Source organism: Lynx canadensis, chromosome C2 (genome assembly GCF_007474595.2).
Source record: "Lynx canadensis isolate LIC74 chromosome C2, mLynCan4.pri.v2, whole genome shotgun sequence".
In the NCBI taxonomy this organism is placed as follows: Eukaryota; Metazoa; Chordata; class Mammalia; order Carnivora; family Felidae; genus Lynx; species Lynx canadensis.
Window position 1 is genome coordinate 55,008,226 of NC_044311.2, and position 16,680 is coordinate 55,024,905.

Here is a 16,680-nt window from a genome sequence, read left to right on the forward strand (position 1 = left end):
TTTTTTGTAGAGTAAAGGAGCACAGGCAATCTGGATAATTTAACACAGGGCTTATTTCAGGCAACTGTAATGATTTCAACCCACATACATTTTGTGCATACGGGATTGCGTTAGAGTGACAGCATCATCATTTCAATCCAACTGAACTAATTCTAGGAAATTGATTACATTATTGAATTGGATCACTGGGATTTCCGGCAGTACATGCGAGATACACAAGGGAGTGATCACTTTTTTCCTTTGCCCGGTATACCTTGATTTTCTGGATTTTTTTTCTCCCCGAGTTATTGCCAGATCGAATGCTCTTACAACTGTGTCAATGAAGAAGGTTTAGAAAGGGCAACATTTTGTAGTGCATTTGAAAGTCTAAGAATACATGCTGTGGATAAAGCTTTATTCTTTAATGATTTCAGAAAAAATTGTTTTCCCTTTGACTCATCATCATTAGACTGATCCTCCCATAATATTCTCCCCAGATTGCCTTAGCTTGTCACACCAGCATTCCTGAACCAGCTCTGCAGAAATGACATGAGTGTTAGATACCACACTGGGGTCTATTTAATTGCGTCTAGATTAAATTGTTGGTATCTAGACTTTTGAGCTACTTAGCTGAACATGGCAGGAGTAATAGAATCCAGTGTTCCCCAGAGTGTGTTCTATAGAACCTAAGTTCCAAATGGAGGTGCTCTTCCAAATATAAGGTTCCATGGTCAAATGAGTTTGGGAAACATACTATCTTATCATACTGTGTGCTTATAAGCACACAGAAGGTTTTAATTTAAATGTCCTATGGTGGGGCGGGGGATGGGGGGGGAATATACCACAAATGTAATTTAAGTTAGCTCAGTGTTTTTCAGATTAATTTGGACAGAGAAACTTTTTTGAGTAACACCTAGTAACATTCCAAGGAGCTTGTGTTCCATAGGACCCACATTGGAAATTCTGGTATATGGAAATATTACTGTTTTCTCATTCACTGTGACTCTTAGTAGTAGCAGTACAGTTCGCAATTTTGAAACAAGTCCTTTCACATAGGAGGCTGATTTGTCAGTGAAAGCAGTGTTAAGAAGCAGTCTGACTTAATAAGCCCATCAGCAGCCTCCCGTTGATAACAGAAGCCCAGCAGTCCTACCTGAAGCTCTAAACTTCTCTCTTCTTCTATGTGAATAATAAGTAGGAGCCTTGCCGTAGCTAGGGATTTCTTAGATTCATTCCAAGAGCTTTCCGTTCTGTTTCGAAGTTACCTCTTGGCTTTCCAGATTGAATCAAAACAAATAGATTTATATTTCATCACAACGTGAGAGTTTAAATATACATATTTAAAATAATAGAAAAGGGGGAAAAGACTTGGTTTTAATTCATTTTAAATTTTTAACTCAATTTTTAAAATTATGTATCCATTGTGTAATAATGGAAATGTAAACTAATAACACTTCTTTACTCTCTTTCCTCTCTCATTCTTTCTAGATTCAATGATATAATCTGAATCAATCAAAGCTCATTCATTCTAAAATCCCTTTCCCATATTTTCCCACCTTTCACATTTTATGTATAAGATAGTTTGGTAAGTCATCTCTTGCATCAGATGTAGGGCTTGACTATATAGCTCCATACTCCTCACTCAGCCTGGGCAGTGCTGGGAAGCTCTGAGAGGCAATCCCAAAATAACAGATGAAATAAATTTAGTCCAAAACGTGGTGCACAGGGAATTTAGGGTAACTTCATTAACTCAGAATTACCTCCACTGTTCAGGAATTATACCCACCCTGTGGACATTATCCAAACTAGTAAAAAACTGAAAGTGAAATTATTCAGGCCAAGTGGCAGATGGTGGAGGGCAAGTGATGGTTAACACTACATGGCTTCCGTCAGATATGTGCGTCTAGACACGTTTTCTAATATGTAAATTTTTTGCTAATTCATGATTTTTATGCTTTGTCCATTACTTTTTTGTTACCACTGTTAAGCTGCAGACTGTTTAACTAAGAGATGCTTATACTAATTTTGATGTGCTTAGTAATGACCACAACAGCACCTGTATAATCACTTTATTAATCCAAACTAAGGACTTTGTAGAGAGCATGTAGTAGCTGTGCATTTTAACAAATCATCATAGGCATTTTCACAATTCAAAACTCTGCCAGCCAGCAAGCAAGCAGCAAAGGTGTAGGTTATATTTAGAGATGTGGTTCCATTTATTCTAGAAGTCCTATAATCTGGTATTATTTAACTACAAAATTCCCCCTGACATTTGCCAAATTTGAATTAAGCTCAGAGCCTCCAAGTACCTGAGTCCTTGGCTCTGAGCACCAGCAGATTGCCGTGAAGGGTCTGGCAGCAGATTGTGGTGGGTGAGCATTGAGGGCAGGACCACATGCATGAGTCACTCATTACCTCTGTAGGAGAGGGATTATCGGCCACACTCTCCCATCACCTTCTGTCATGAGGAAATTCCAGAGGTTAAATATGATATCATGCATTATCTCCACTTGCTTCTGTATATATCTGACAATGCATAACTTAACCTATGTTTGCACAGAAACAATGGTAGAAGTAGTAATCAAGGAACTGGGGGAGAATATCTTAAGGGTACCCAGACACTAAAACTGTAAAAAGTAGGTTTTCCAAAATTTGTATTATCAGTCTTCTGCCATACATGGGTCATATTTAATAGCAATTGCTGACACGTGCACACAGATCAGTAGAAGGCAATTGTTCCCACATCTTACCTACTCAGACAAGTGGCTTCCTACTTAGAGTATTGGCTAATGCTTTTTTTATGGGTTAAGAAAGACAGAATTCTAGAGCTCCTTTTATAGGACTGCTAGAACAAGCAGAATGACATCTAAGAAAAATAATTTGAAATTTTTTTAATTTAAAAAAAGGTAAAATTAATTTCCAGTATGGTCAAAGTCAGAATGAAAAGAAAAGCATTTTTAAGAACACATAAAAGACAAAATTAAAGGAGAATAATATAAAACGAAATATTTTAAGAAAAGAAGGCATATTTTATTACATTATGAATCATGCTTTCTGATACTTGTGGTTTTTCTGAAGTTAAGGAGATAACATTGAAATAAGAAAGTGAAAATTGAGTTATTTGTAAAGTTAGTAAAATTACAGTCCCTGTTCCATTCTTTCCCAATGAAAATGAATACATGTGGTCTTATTTATTGCTGCTCTAAACACCTTCACTGTTCTAGGTTCTGTTTACTTTCCAAATCTTAGCTACAACAGAGAGCGAATTTTAGAAGACATAATTTTTCAAATGCCAACATGAATACCAGTGAGTATTCAATTCAAAACAATTATGAATCACTCAACTGGGTTTTACTCCTGAAACCAAGACTACACTGTATATTTACTAACTTGAATTTAAATAAACCAATTTTAAAAATAAATAAATAAAACACAATTACAAAAACAAACAACAGGGTAATTCCGTGTTCTCACCTGTGGGAGGTTTTCTAATCCATATAATGCAAAGGGCCATATTTGCTCATATAATTAAAAAAAAAACACCAATCATGTAGAAATGATGTTTCAGACATCTTTAGCCCAAGAGAATGAGGTCTTTTGTGCAAATTTTAAATTTCTGTCTGAGTATATGTAAGAATAAACAATGACTGCTTAGTGTACTAATGAAAAGGTACAAATCCTGCTATTTGGGAAAAAACTAGAAACATGGGACATTAAGCAAGACTACTCTCCACATTTAGGCTCTAAGACTATAACCAAACAGGCTTCATGTATTGGTTATTTTGATTGCCCTTTTATCTCAGGCATATATTCAGAAAATAGAGTAATAAATACAAAAATGGAGAAAATCCAATAACTTTTGCTTCTATTTTAGAATGCAGGGGTGCCTAGCTGGCTCAGTCGGTACAGCATTTAACTCCTAATCTCGGGGTCGTGAGTTCAAGCTTCACACTGGGCACAGAGATTACTTTAAAGAAATTAGAAAGCAGTGTTTGCCCTGGTTAATTCGTCTGAAATACTTGTTCATATTGAAACATTAACACCTACAACATTGTCTTCAGTTTACCCTTCAATTACTAAAGCAAATGGCTTTGAGGTATAGCACGTACACAATTTCAGTGCAGGTTGTCCAGCTGAAATTTACTTTGCAATGCCTCAGTGTTCCCATGGTGAGCCAGGAAAAGGAAAATAAAAGGAAGAAGAAGAAATTTTAATAAGGTCAGAGAATGGTTATTCTGACAAGCCTGGAAAATAGTAATGAAGTTAAACGCTCCAGTGTGAACGTACGTAATTTCTATATGCCAAATGTACAAGGTATATTTTTAAATATAAGCGTTATTGCATTTATAACAGATTGATCTACCTTATGAACAGATTTCATTAGAAAAGACACTATTTTTGCTGTAAGTACATCTGCTTGTATGTTTTATTCTTTCCTTTACTAATTTTTCTTTTTTTTCAGATTACCTGACATGTGCCAAGCAGAGATAGTCTGAATGTCTCTAATGGTGAGCACTCAGGCACCATCCCTGCCTTCTTGGCATTTACAGCCCACGGGAGGTTTCGTAGATATTCTAATGCTCACTTTTGGCTGAATGGGTTGAAAATTGGCATCTATCATGATTTCCTCCAATAGGCTTAGATTTGTGAAGACAGGGCAGAATTATAATAATTCTTTCCTACACATAAGAGAGTGCATGATAAAAGATTAGGGATATCTTGCTCACATCCAAGCAAATTGCATCAGATAATTATTCCATGTTAGATCACTTTTCTTAGGAAGTGAGGAAGTGAGACAGAGAGCCCCTGTAGACCAGGGCAGGGGTTAGGCTGTCCCAGAGGAGGCCATCATTGAGGCCTCCACCCAAGTCAGACAACAGCCATACAAGGGCTCAGCAGTAGTATAGTCAAAGCCAAGGTGTCTCTCCCTCCAGGATCCTCTCCTGGAGGAAAGAATTACAGAAAAGGAGAATAAGGAATAATGACAACATCTCTCCATGGCATATTTTAATTTTTGTTCCCAAGAAGCTATATAGTGTAACAATCTTATGCCCCAAAAGAGAACCCAGAACTGAGGGTGTTTATCAACAGTGTTCCTAAATATATAAATAAGTGAACTCATTATATAGAAAATTGACATGTCTCAGGAATATAATAATTTCTTGGTTTTAAAAATGAAGAGAAGACTAAATGCCAGGTTGTTTTTTAATCATAAATTTGGTATCCATAGTAACTTTTGGCACGGAATTTAAGTTTTATATTTTGAACAAAAATAGCAACATCTATTTTCTGTATGGCAAAACAAAACTAAATACCAGACTTTTATTTTTAACCACAGAAGCCACCACTTCTAAGTCTTTGCCTGGTCGTCTTACCTAGATATCTTTTTCTGTTTATGGCAATTGCTTCTTTATCCAAGGAACGTTAGCTACTGCCAAATGACATTAGAATCCTACTGAATTAGAATAATAGAAGGTGAATGATAAGAGATTGGGAATATCTCATAGTGATCAGAAGTGGGGAGTTTTGTTGCTGTTTTGTTTTTAAGCATGAGAACATATAAAAGAAAATTCAAATTAAGGCAAAACAATTTATGATTTGGTAAGATTAAAACCAGAGGTGGAGCCCCATTATTAAGGAAGTAAAGGAGAGTTGGAGAGAGGAAGAGAAAAAAAAACCACATAATTGAGTAATGTTTTTTATGAATGGTATAGCTCCAAAGCTCTGATCTCATTCCTTGCTGGATTTTAAAACAGTGACTTTGTATAAGGTTTGACTGAACCAATTTCAACATCATGAAATTTTTCCATTAGTACTTTCTTGCTATTTTAAAAATTATAAGAAGTTGTTTATAAAAAGATAACCAGGATCCATAAATTATTAGACAATGCTTTTTTTTTAGGAATCTTCAGATTATATTTAATCATTAAATCACAGGCCAAACGATTGCTCAAATCAAACAGGCTTTCTGATAAGTTAGTCCCTGAAAATTATCCATGATAAATGTAACAAAATCTTCACAAAACCTCATTACTCTTGGTACTCTTTAGAGGTTTGTATACCTACTATTCTATATTTGTCTCTAAGAGACATTTGAAACAATGTCAGATGTTAGTTTTGTGTAGAGCTCAGAGTAGATGACGGTTCACGGTCACTCAAGATGCATGGTGTGTCGTTCAGGTCCCTTTGATGTGTGCTAGGGGTAGATTTAGCCTTGTGGAGACTAATGTGTTCATGCAATCACTGATTCTGTGTTGTTGTATACAAAATGAACAGCTAAAAGTTCACCCTTGATGACAAGATTAAAGCAAAAATAAACACATTAAAGTTATTGGACTTTATACATGGGATCGCTGCTGTTCTGTTCTTTTGGTTCAACTCGTTTTCCATTCTAATCTCTGCTCTGGGGTTTTACAGTTTCTCAGTGCTTTTCAGTTAAAGTAGCTGTTGAGTGGAGATGCCATGTAGGAAACAGCAAAACAATTCATGGGCCAAGACCAAAGCACAACAGAAGCGAGAGATAGGAGATACTGAACCTTCGAGTGCTATCATTTGGAACAGGAATAAGCCTGGCTATGGTTCAAAACAAGGTAAATTTTAAAAAATGGATGCAACAAAAATTTTTTATTGTTAACACAACTTTTATCCAGCTTGATACCTCATCAACCAAGTTTATATAATATAACTAGTATTAGGTGATGACAGTTAGAGTAGCTATACATACATGCAAACTCTAGCAACATGGTATGGCACACCTCTCAGAAAAGTGTTCAGAAGAAAATAGCCATGTACAAAGGTTCTCACAGATGCAGGAGAAAACACCATGGAATCTGGAGACAGTGAAATAAACACACACACACACGCACATGTAGTACTACTTTTAGGTATTCTAAAGGTGAAATGCTCAAGCATGACCAGTACCTAAAACCTAGATGAAGAACGATAAAAGTTAATCAGCAGATTGCCAAATTTGAAATTGGGTGTGACAAAGCAAAAAAATATGGTCTTGGATTAGTTTTCTCCTTTTCATTACAAATAATATTTGATAGCCAGAGTAGAAAAAGCAGCCCCCAAATTCTAGTCTTCTACCCCTTTTTCTAGGTAGAAAATTTCTAACATAGAATGAGAAATGTGATTCAAGATTTCAGGATGGATGTTTGCCATCTGAGTTAGAGTAAGAACTATGGACTTTTCCAATACTAGCCACAGAGCCAAAGAAATAGGAATGAAGATCCACAAACACCCCATCTTCACTTACAGCAATGGGTTATATATCTGCTCTCTGTTTCCTTCCTTCTATTTTGTTTTAGAAATATAGTAGTGGCAATTTATCAGTTTGTTTTTTTTTGTGTGTGTGGTTTTTTTTTTTGCGGTAACAACAGCAGATCCTGGTAGCATAAGCAGAATGGGAATTTAAGGATTTTTTTTTTATTTTTTTTATGAAATTTATTGACAAATTGGTTTCCATACAACACCCAGTGCTCATCCCAAAAGGTGCCCTCCTCAATACCCATCACCCACCCTCCCCTCCCTCCCACCCCCCGGGAATTTAAGGATTTTAATATAAGTGGTGCCTCATGGAATTCAAGGTCAGTAAGTATTTAAATACAGTCTTGGGAACAGTGCACACCTAAGACTCAAAAGCTATCAAGGATGCTACAGGGCTTCCTCTTCTAGCTCTCACAGACTGACTGGTATTGAACTAGCCCATCTACCATAAACAACTATAAAACTGGACGTAACTATATTAAGCAGCTGTTTTCAAGCATTAGACAATAGCCAGTGTAAGATAGCAATCTCTGAGAGAAGGGATCACAAATTATCCCATGATCAACTCTGTGTGTAAAGGGACAGTTTTCTGATTGTGGCACAGCATGCTGGAGTCCAAGCAGAGCTGGACCAAACCAAATCTACAGAAATCAGGGTTTGGGGCAAGTGATGTGACTAGAATCTGTGGAGGGCTGTACAGGGGGGAGTTTCAAGAAGTCTATGTGTGGGCCCTCCATGAGTTCTTAGCCACGGGCTTTACTGAGTGTGTGCAGGGTGAAACATTGAGGCTTAACAGAAAGTGGCTGCTACTGTGTTGAGAGTGAAATAGAAACACTACATCTTGAGCATTGCTGGGGAATATCAAGTTCTGACCCAAGCAGAGTGGGGAGACCTCCTTAATACTGTTAACAACCCAGACATCCAACCTGTGCCTTAAGGGTAAAGACCATTATCTAAATTAAGGCCTACTTCAGACCTAGCCTAATTGAGCCTAAAACCAAGTGCTAATAAGATCCACAAGAGAACCTAAGGTGAGAAGTTGAATTCTAACAAGTTGGAGGGGCTTGAGGACACTTCAGCCTTTTATAGACAGGCTGAAACAAACCATAATATGTACTCCTTCCTCCATCCATCCCTCCCCAAGTCCCACCAAAATACAAGGTCAAGATGATCAGCTAATAACTGAACCACTTACTAGAACAAAAATAAAAACCCAAAACTCTTCAGAAGAAGATAATGGAATCCAGAATATTTACATATTTATAACATTGCTCCCATTGTCTAGTACAATATAAAATCAAGAAGTCACCAGACACCCAAAGAAACAGGAAGATGTGACCACTAGTCAAGAAGAAACAGCAGTCAATAGCAACCAATTCTGAGAGGCCTAGATAATTGATCTTAGCATATTTTACAGCAGCTATAATAAATATATTCAATGAATTAAAGGCAACTATGGTCTTAAAGAGAAAATAGATATGGCATCTCAACAGAGAAATGGAAACTAAAAATTCTAGAACAGAAAAGTAAATAAATGGAATGAAAAATTCACTGGATTCGCTTAACAGAACTTAGAGATGGCAAAAGGAATCAGTGAACTTGATTATACAGATTGCCCAGTTTGAGGAAAAGGTGAGAAAAAATTGAAGGAAAATTAATGGAACTTCAGGGATATGTAGGACACTATAAAACAGTATAAGGTACAAGTTAGTCAAATGCCAGAAAGAGACAAGAAGAGTGGGGCAGAAGAATATTTGAGGAAATAATGGCCACAGATTTCTCAAATATTATGGAAAATGTCAATATATAGAACCAGGAAGATCAACCACAGGGAAGCTAAATATGAAGAAAGCACACTCCATAAAGAATTACCTGATGCAAAGTGTCAATAGCAACACGGTTAAGAAGTCTTCCTCTAAGGGGTGCCTGGGTGGCTCAGTCGGTTAAGCATCTGACTTTGGCTCAGGTCATGATCTCACAGTCCATGAGTTTGAGCTCTGAGCCTGGAGCCTGCTTCGGATTCTCTGTCTCCCTCTCTCTCTGCCCCTCCCCTGCTCATGCTCTGTCTCTCTGTCTCAGAAATAAATCAAAACATTAAAAAAAATTTTTTTAAAGAAGTTCTCTAAAACAATCGATTTGAAAAATAATTTTTTTATTATTTTTTTAACGTTTATTTATTTTTGAGACAGAGAGCATTAATAGGGGAGGGTCAGAGAGAGAGGGAGACACAGAATCTGAAACAGGCTCCAGGCTCTGAGCTGTCAGCACAGAGCCTGACGCGGGGCTCGAACTCAGGGACCGCGAGATCATGACCTGAGCCGAAGTCGGCCGCTGAACCGACTGAGCCACCCAGGCACCCCTGAAAAATAATTTTAAAAAGCAAAGAGAAGTAGCTAAGAAGGCATTTGAGGAAGTTGTGGGATATTAGTGCTTAGTTAACTCAAAAGGGGAAGGAAGGGGCCATAAAGGTGCAAAACGGAAAGTAAATAACAGAATGGTACACTTAAACCCAATCATTTCAACGTTTATTTATTTTTGGGACAGAGAGAGACAGAGCATGAACGGGGTAGGGGCAGAGAGAGAGGGAGACACAGAATCGGAAACAGGCTCCAGGCTCTGAGCCATCAGCCCAGAGCCCGACGCGGGGCTCGAACTCAGGGACCGCGAGATCGTGACCTGGCTGAAGTCGGACGCTTAACCGACTGCGCCACCCAGGCGCCCCAAACCCAATCATTTCAATAATTATGTTAAACATAAATAGACTAAGCACTCCCTAATAGGGCAAGTCTTTTTTTTCTTTTTTTTAACGTTGCTGAGACAACTGGGTATTTGTATGGGAAAAAATGAACTTCAAACCCGTTCTCACTCTGATTAAAAATTTAAATTGGAGATGGATCATAGACCTAAATCTAAAGCTTAAAACTCATAAAACTTCTAGGAGAAAATATAAGAAAAAAATTCTCCCTGACCTTGGTCTAGGTAAAGATTTCTTGGTTGGGGCACCAAAAGCATGAGCCATAAAAGAAAAAATGTGTAGGAATGTACAATGACAGACTTTTGAGAACTATTTGGCATTTTATAATAAAGTTATATATACATCTACCCAAAGCCCCAGCAATTCCATTCGTGTGCATTTACGCAAGAGAAAAGAAAACAAATAACACACAAAAAAGCCATTACAAGGATCTTCATGGCAGTCTTATTCATAATAGCCCCAAACTGGAAACAACCCAAATGGATAAACAAATTGTTGTTTACTCATATAACAGAAAAATTCTCAACAATAAGAATATACTGACACATTTCTGGTCTGGAACCATAAACCTCCTGAAGGTGCTGGGTCCCCCATCAAAACCTTTTGACTCCAGATGTCAACCCTTTACCCTCTTGGCCTCTATCCAGCCTGCCTGGTAAGGAGGCCGGTCTGGGGTTGGCTTCCATGGGAATCGTTGCTGTCTCCTGCAAGTTCTGAATGGAGAAGCCTACAGAGTCTCAGGCCTACCAGTCTGGCCCTAGACCAGCCATGGAAAAAGGGCACTGGCCCCAGCTAAGGGTCTATTTGAATGTGGGCATTTTCTCTGTTTCTGTAAGCTACTGCCCGTCGATAAGCCTTAGACCCCAGCTTTGAAGCTCTGGCCAGAGATCACAATCTCAGTCTCACTGAGAGTCCACCAAGAATCCAATGTGAACTATGGACTTTGGGTGATAATGATATGTCAGCCACTGTAATAAATGCACCACTCTGGTGAGCAGTGTTTTAGTAGTACAGGCTGTGCATGTTGGGGGGCAAGGGAGCACATATTGTCCCTTCCTCTCAATTTTGCTGTAAATTTAAAACTGCTCTAAAAAATGAAATCTAATTTTGAAAGAAAAAAACCAGCTCATACCAAAATTTCCCAGATTTCCTTAGTTGGAGATAACCTTCAGATTTTAGCTTAAGTTGCTTTGCCCTCATTCTCAAATTTTTGAGAGGGACTGTCGTTGCCCTGATAGTATCAAGTAGACCAATGGACTGTCTCCAGGGTGCTGGGATCTTAAGATGGGGGAGTCCTCATGGCTTGGGTCACATTGCACTAAATATGATTTTCAGTAACATGAGTTTCAATAACAAAAGTGAGGTTTCCTACTAGTCATTGAGCTAAGAGATAGGGTTAATTATCACTTGACCTTTGAATCTCAAATGAATCATTATTTATAGATATTAGACTGTCCTAAAACCTTGAGACACTTCATTTGGAATAAAGTAATGACAGCGGCCTTGAGGCAGGAAGAACGGTTAAGACCTGTGTCCCGGGCACTGGTCATTTCATTGTGGACTTACCAAAAGGCTGAGATTTTCCAGTTTCTCATTTATGAAGAGGACATAGTGAGTGTTGTTACCAGCAGGCCCTGAAACTACTTTGGTGCCAAGTTCATAAAACAAATTTCTGATATGATGATAGTCAGGGAGTAGACCTTAAAAGGCAAACAAATGTGGCCCTGGCCTTTCTTCTCATCCAGATAAGAAGCTGTGGTCCCCCTGGTGAGAGATGTACAGACTGTTCGGGGCTACAACCCTTGGCCTCTTGCTCTTCTGTCTCTCCTTCCAACAGAGGAATCACAGACAACCGCTGCCTTAAATGGAAGGCAGGCACTGCCAGGCAGAGAGAAGGCATTTCCTATCTGCTCCACTCTCCACTGAGCAATGTGGGCTGCTCACAGGCAGGGCACCATTCTCCAGCAAGATCTGTCCCACACCCTCAGAGCTCCAGGCCATAAACCAGAGGAGAGTGTGACTGATTTCCTCACATCTCCCCACTCACCCTGGGCACAACCTGTCCTGGGCAGGGACACTGTTCTTGTGGCCCCACAGTCAGGATGCCCTCAGCTGTGAGGAGCAGATTACTGGCCTCACCACTACAAAAGTTCTAAAAGTAAACGGTCTCAGGGTGGACCCGGCTTATCACCTCAGCCCACTGCCCTGATCTTTAGGCTTGTCACTTCTTGGGATCAACACGGAAGCTGTGGATCCTGGCACTGTAGACAGAACATCTGATCAAAGAAAAAGAGCCTTTCTCCTTTGTCTGCTTTGCTTTTTTTTTTTTTTTTTTTTTTAATTAGGGAGGAAGCCTCCCAGAAGCCCACCAGCAGACGTCCCCTTGGGTCCCACTGACTGGGACTGGTTTGCACACTGTGGCCTCTGTGGTGGGGATAGCCTTTGCCTGCACAGGAGAAGGCCAGAAGGCGGGAAGGTGGGCTGGTGGCCCAGCAGCAGGCATAGCATTTGATCTCCCCCCACCCCACCCCCAGCCCAGTAGCCTTTCCCCATGACAGTTTCTGACCCTGCTTTTTACCTTTGCCCAAATTTCTTGATATATTTGTTAAAACATTTATAAAAGTAATTTGTCCTCGTTGTTGAAAATAACAACGAGTAATAAAAGGTACTTTAAACAAGAAAAAGTCACTGAGAGGCACTTCCTGTTAACATTTTGGTATGAGCTCATCCCGCCTGTTTCTCTAGAGTTTCTACATCTGCAGCAAGGGGGAAACGTGGCATTTAAAACCATCACTGCAGGGGCGCCTGGGTGGCGCAGTCGGTTAAGCGTCCGACTTCAGCCAGGTCACGATCTCGCGGTCCGTGAGTTCAAGCCCCGCGTCGGGCTCTGGGCTGATGGCTCAGAGCCTGGAGCCTGTTTCCGATTCTGTGTCTCCCTCTCTCTCTGCCCCTCCCCCGTTCATGCTCTGTCTCTCTCTGTCCCAAAAATAAATAAACGTTGAAAAAAAAATTAAAAAAAAAAAATAAAAAAAAATAAATAAATAAATAAAAAAATAAAACCATCACTGCAGCTGCTGCAGACTTCAAGAGAATGCCCTAATTTATCTTGAGGGAAGTTGATTTCTTTTTATCCGGGAAATCTCTCGAATGGGCTTCCTCCACCCTGTCTCCCACACAGTCTGAAAGGCAACAGTAAAACATAACAAGGACTGAATTAAAAGACATTTTGTAAATTATTTGTTGGTGACCTCAAACAGGCATGAGGGCTTGCAACTGTGGGAAAAGGGCCAGAGGTGGGGAGAGAAGGCTAGGCCTGGGGCCTGGGGCCTGGGGCAGGTCTGTTAGGGATGCTGTAGCAAAGTACCACAGACTGGGTGGCTTATAAGCAACGGAAAGGTATTTGTCACAGTTGTGGAGGCTGCTAAGTCCCAGATTAGGGGGTCGGGTTCTGGTGAGGCCACCTTAGGGTTACAGACTACAAATTTGTTGCATCCTCATATGGTGGAAAAAGGGAGACCAACTCTCTGACTTCTTCTAAGGGCACTAACTGCATCCATGAAGACTGCTCTCCTGACCTCCCAAAGGCCCCACTTCCTAATACAATCACAACGGGGATTAGAGTTCAACATATGAATTTTGGAGGGACACAAACATTCAGTCCACGACAGAGTCCAAGTTGAGGGGGAATTTTCCTTGAGGAGAGATGTTTTAATTATCTATGCAAGACAGACGACTGCAATAGCTGAAAGCAAAATTTAGGATTTCTCATGGTTCTGTGGGTTGATGGGGACTGGTTGGGAGGTCCTCGTTTGGGGTCTTATACAGCTGGGGCTGGAGTTGTCTGAAGGCTCAACTCCAAAACAATTTCTTTACTCACGTGTCTGGTACTTCGGCTGGCTTGGCGGGAGCACGGGATCTGGCCAGATATCGCTTCTCTCTCCACATGGCTTTGCACATGGCTATCTTGGCTTTTCTCTGTGTGCTGGGCTCAGAGTGGTTGGACTTCTAACGGAAGTGTCCATTCCAAAAGACCATGGCAAACGTTGTAAGGCCTTTTTTGACCTAGTCTCGGAGGACATGCATCTCTTCTGTCAGGTTCAGTTGGTCTAAAATTACTTCTCTAACCAGCACAAAGTGTAGGTACTCCATGACAAATCTGAAGTACTATTTTAGAAGTCCAAATGCAGTGTCTCATCAACAACACAAAAAATACCTAATAATCATATAGCATTTACTGTGTGCCAAAAGCCCCGTGAGGTAGGTCATTTCCTCTCTTTTTGTAGGTAAAGAAACTGAGGCACAAAAAAGGCAAAGTGACTTGCCAGCGGGCACAGAGCCAGTAATCAGAGAAGCCTTAATTCAAACCCAAGCAAACTGGCTCAGGGTTCCTAAAGAACAGGAGAATCCAGGGCACCTGGGTGGTTCAGTCAGTTAAGTATCTGACTTCAGCTCAGGTCTTGATCTCGTGGTTTGTGAGTTCGGGCTCCGTGCTGACAGCTCTGAGCCTGTAACCTGCTTCCGATTCTATGTCTCCCTCTCTCTCTGCCCCTCCCCTGCTCACACCCTCTCTCTCTCAAAAGTAAATAAACATTAAAAGAAAAAAGAAGAAGAACAGGAGAACCCATTTTAGTGTTTCCGGCCCTGGGGTCTGAAACTTCAAATAAATATATTCCCTACTGGAGGTGACTTGAGGATTGCAACAGTCATTTTGCTGCATTGTCTTCTCCTGGGTAACTGACACCTTTTCACTGAAATTGTAAAAAACCTACAATCCTGTAACAAAGACCCAGATCCTATTTGGAACTGTCTCACTGGTCTTGACCCTCATCCCCTTCTGGAAACCTGAAATTGACATTCTTGCCTCCTACATAGCCCAAGGCATTTCCACACACAAACACCCTGACCATATGCATGGAGGACACATTTATTTTGAAATGCATGTGCAGCAAACTTTGTGTGATGTCATCAGGACCCTAGTCTTCTCTTCTTGCTGGCTATAGGATCTTGTCATACTGCTGGGGACAGCACTTGTCGGCTAGGGAGTTGCTACTCTGTGCTCCATTTGCCACTGCCCACTGGCATCTTACTCTACACTCTGTCCACCTAACTTCCCCAAGATGCCTGGTGGCTGCACATTTCCTTAAATCCATTGGAGACTATACACTGGCACCTCAAAGTTCCCCCCACCCGAGTCAAGGCTAATCCTTTCTGGAGATTTCTGCATTTCCATTGAAGAATGTGCTCTAACCAAACTCGAGGTTACCAAGGGAAGTGCAGTGTAGCTGGTCCTGGAATATTCTAGTCCTGGCTTGAAAACGAGCTTGGACAAGTTACATGCCTTCATATCAAAGAACAAGAGTTCCCAAGTCTTTTCTTGGCAAAGATCCCTTTGCCCTCGGTGAACCATCATCAGTGACTCCGCACATACTAAATTAGAACAGTTTCTCCATGTTATTAATCAAATAAAAATTAACCCCCAATTAAGCTTCTGTTTATAAGCTAATCATGGCTGTTGTCTTAGCTTATTAAATTCTAGCCGTGGAAACCTTTTCCTTAACTTAGGCAACCCTATCTTGGGTAAATGTATGGAATCCTCTCAGTTTTGGGGATTCTGAAAATTGTGCAGACTCCATTAACTAAAACCCCTGGCTGTGTTGACAATACACAGGACTCAAAGACTAAATCCAAGTTTTGGGCCTCCATCACCCACTTTAAATACAGAGTGATATCTATCCTTCTTGGGCCCTCCTTTGTCCTTACAAGCCCCATGAGATAGCCCTTCCTTTGGGCACAAATTCTGTCAAGGGACTGCCCACTCAAATCTCCTCCCCTTGGCTTTCAGATCAACATGTGCCATCTATTTTGATGGGATCCTTGAAGGTTTGCTCCCATAGTAACTACATTGCAACAAAGAGCTGATGGAGAGTGGGGGGGGATCCCAATTAGAGTTAGTCTTCAGATCACACAAATCCAGAGAAGTTGGCTTAACATAAAGATTAATTCCCAGTGGATTAAAGGATAGAACAATACCAAAGATGGCAGGATGGACCTGCTACATAGTCACCCTCCCCATGAAGTCTGGCCCTTTTCCAACTCCTCTCTCTCCCTTCCAGCCTGCAATAAGTGCCTACCAGACTCTAAGAGAAGGTTGTCCCCAACCTAGTGATCAGAAATTGTTATATTGTTATAAATAGCTCAGCTCCGGCTGCCCTGCATGGGGTGAGTTGCTAGGAACACGATAATGCCCAGCACATTTAGGGTGGAGCTAGGGAAAGATTAACAGGGGTGAAAGGGTAGCCTTCTCAGGAGAGGGATCAAAGCACCAGCAGCCAGTGAGCCAGAAAACTTCTGATCCACTCAGGCCAGCCTAAGAACTGCAGATCCTGAGCCTCCCCTCCCCTTCACACACTAGGTATGGCGGATTAGATTACTGTACCCAACTATTCACTCCCTATCCTCTAGAACAACACATCCCTGCCTGCCACCACGTGACTTGCACAACTTCCTGTCAGAATACACTACACCGCCTGCCGCTGACACTGGCCTTGGCATGGGATTTGCTTTGGCCAGTGGATGTCAATGTGTTTTGCCAGCCCTTTTTCCCTTCCCTCTATAAGAATGGCATGTTCCAGACAGAGTGTGACCTGCAGTGGATGTTGTGAGATGAGAACGTACAG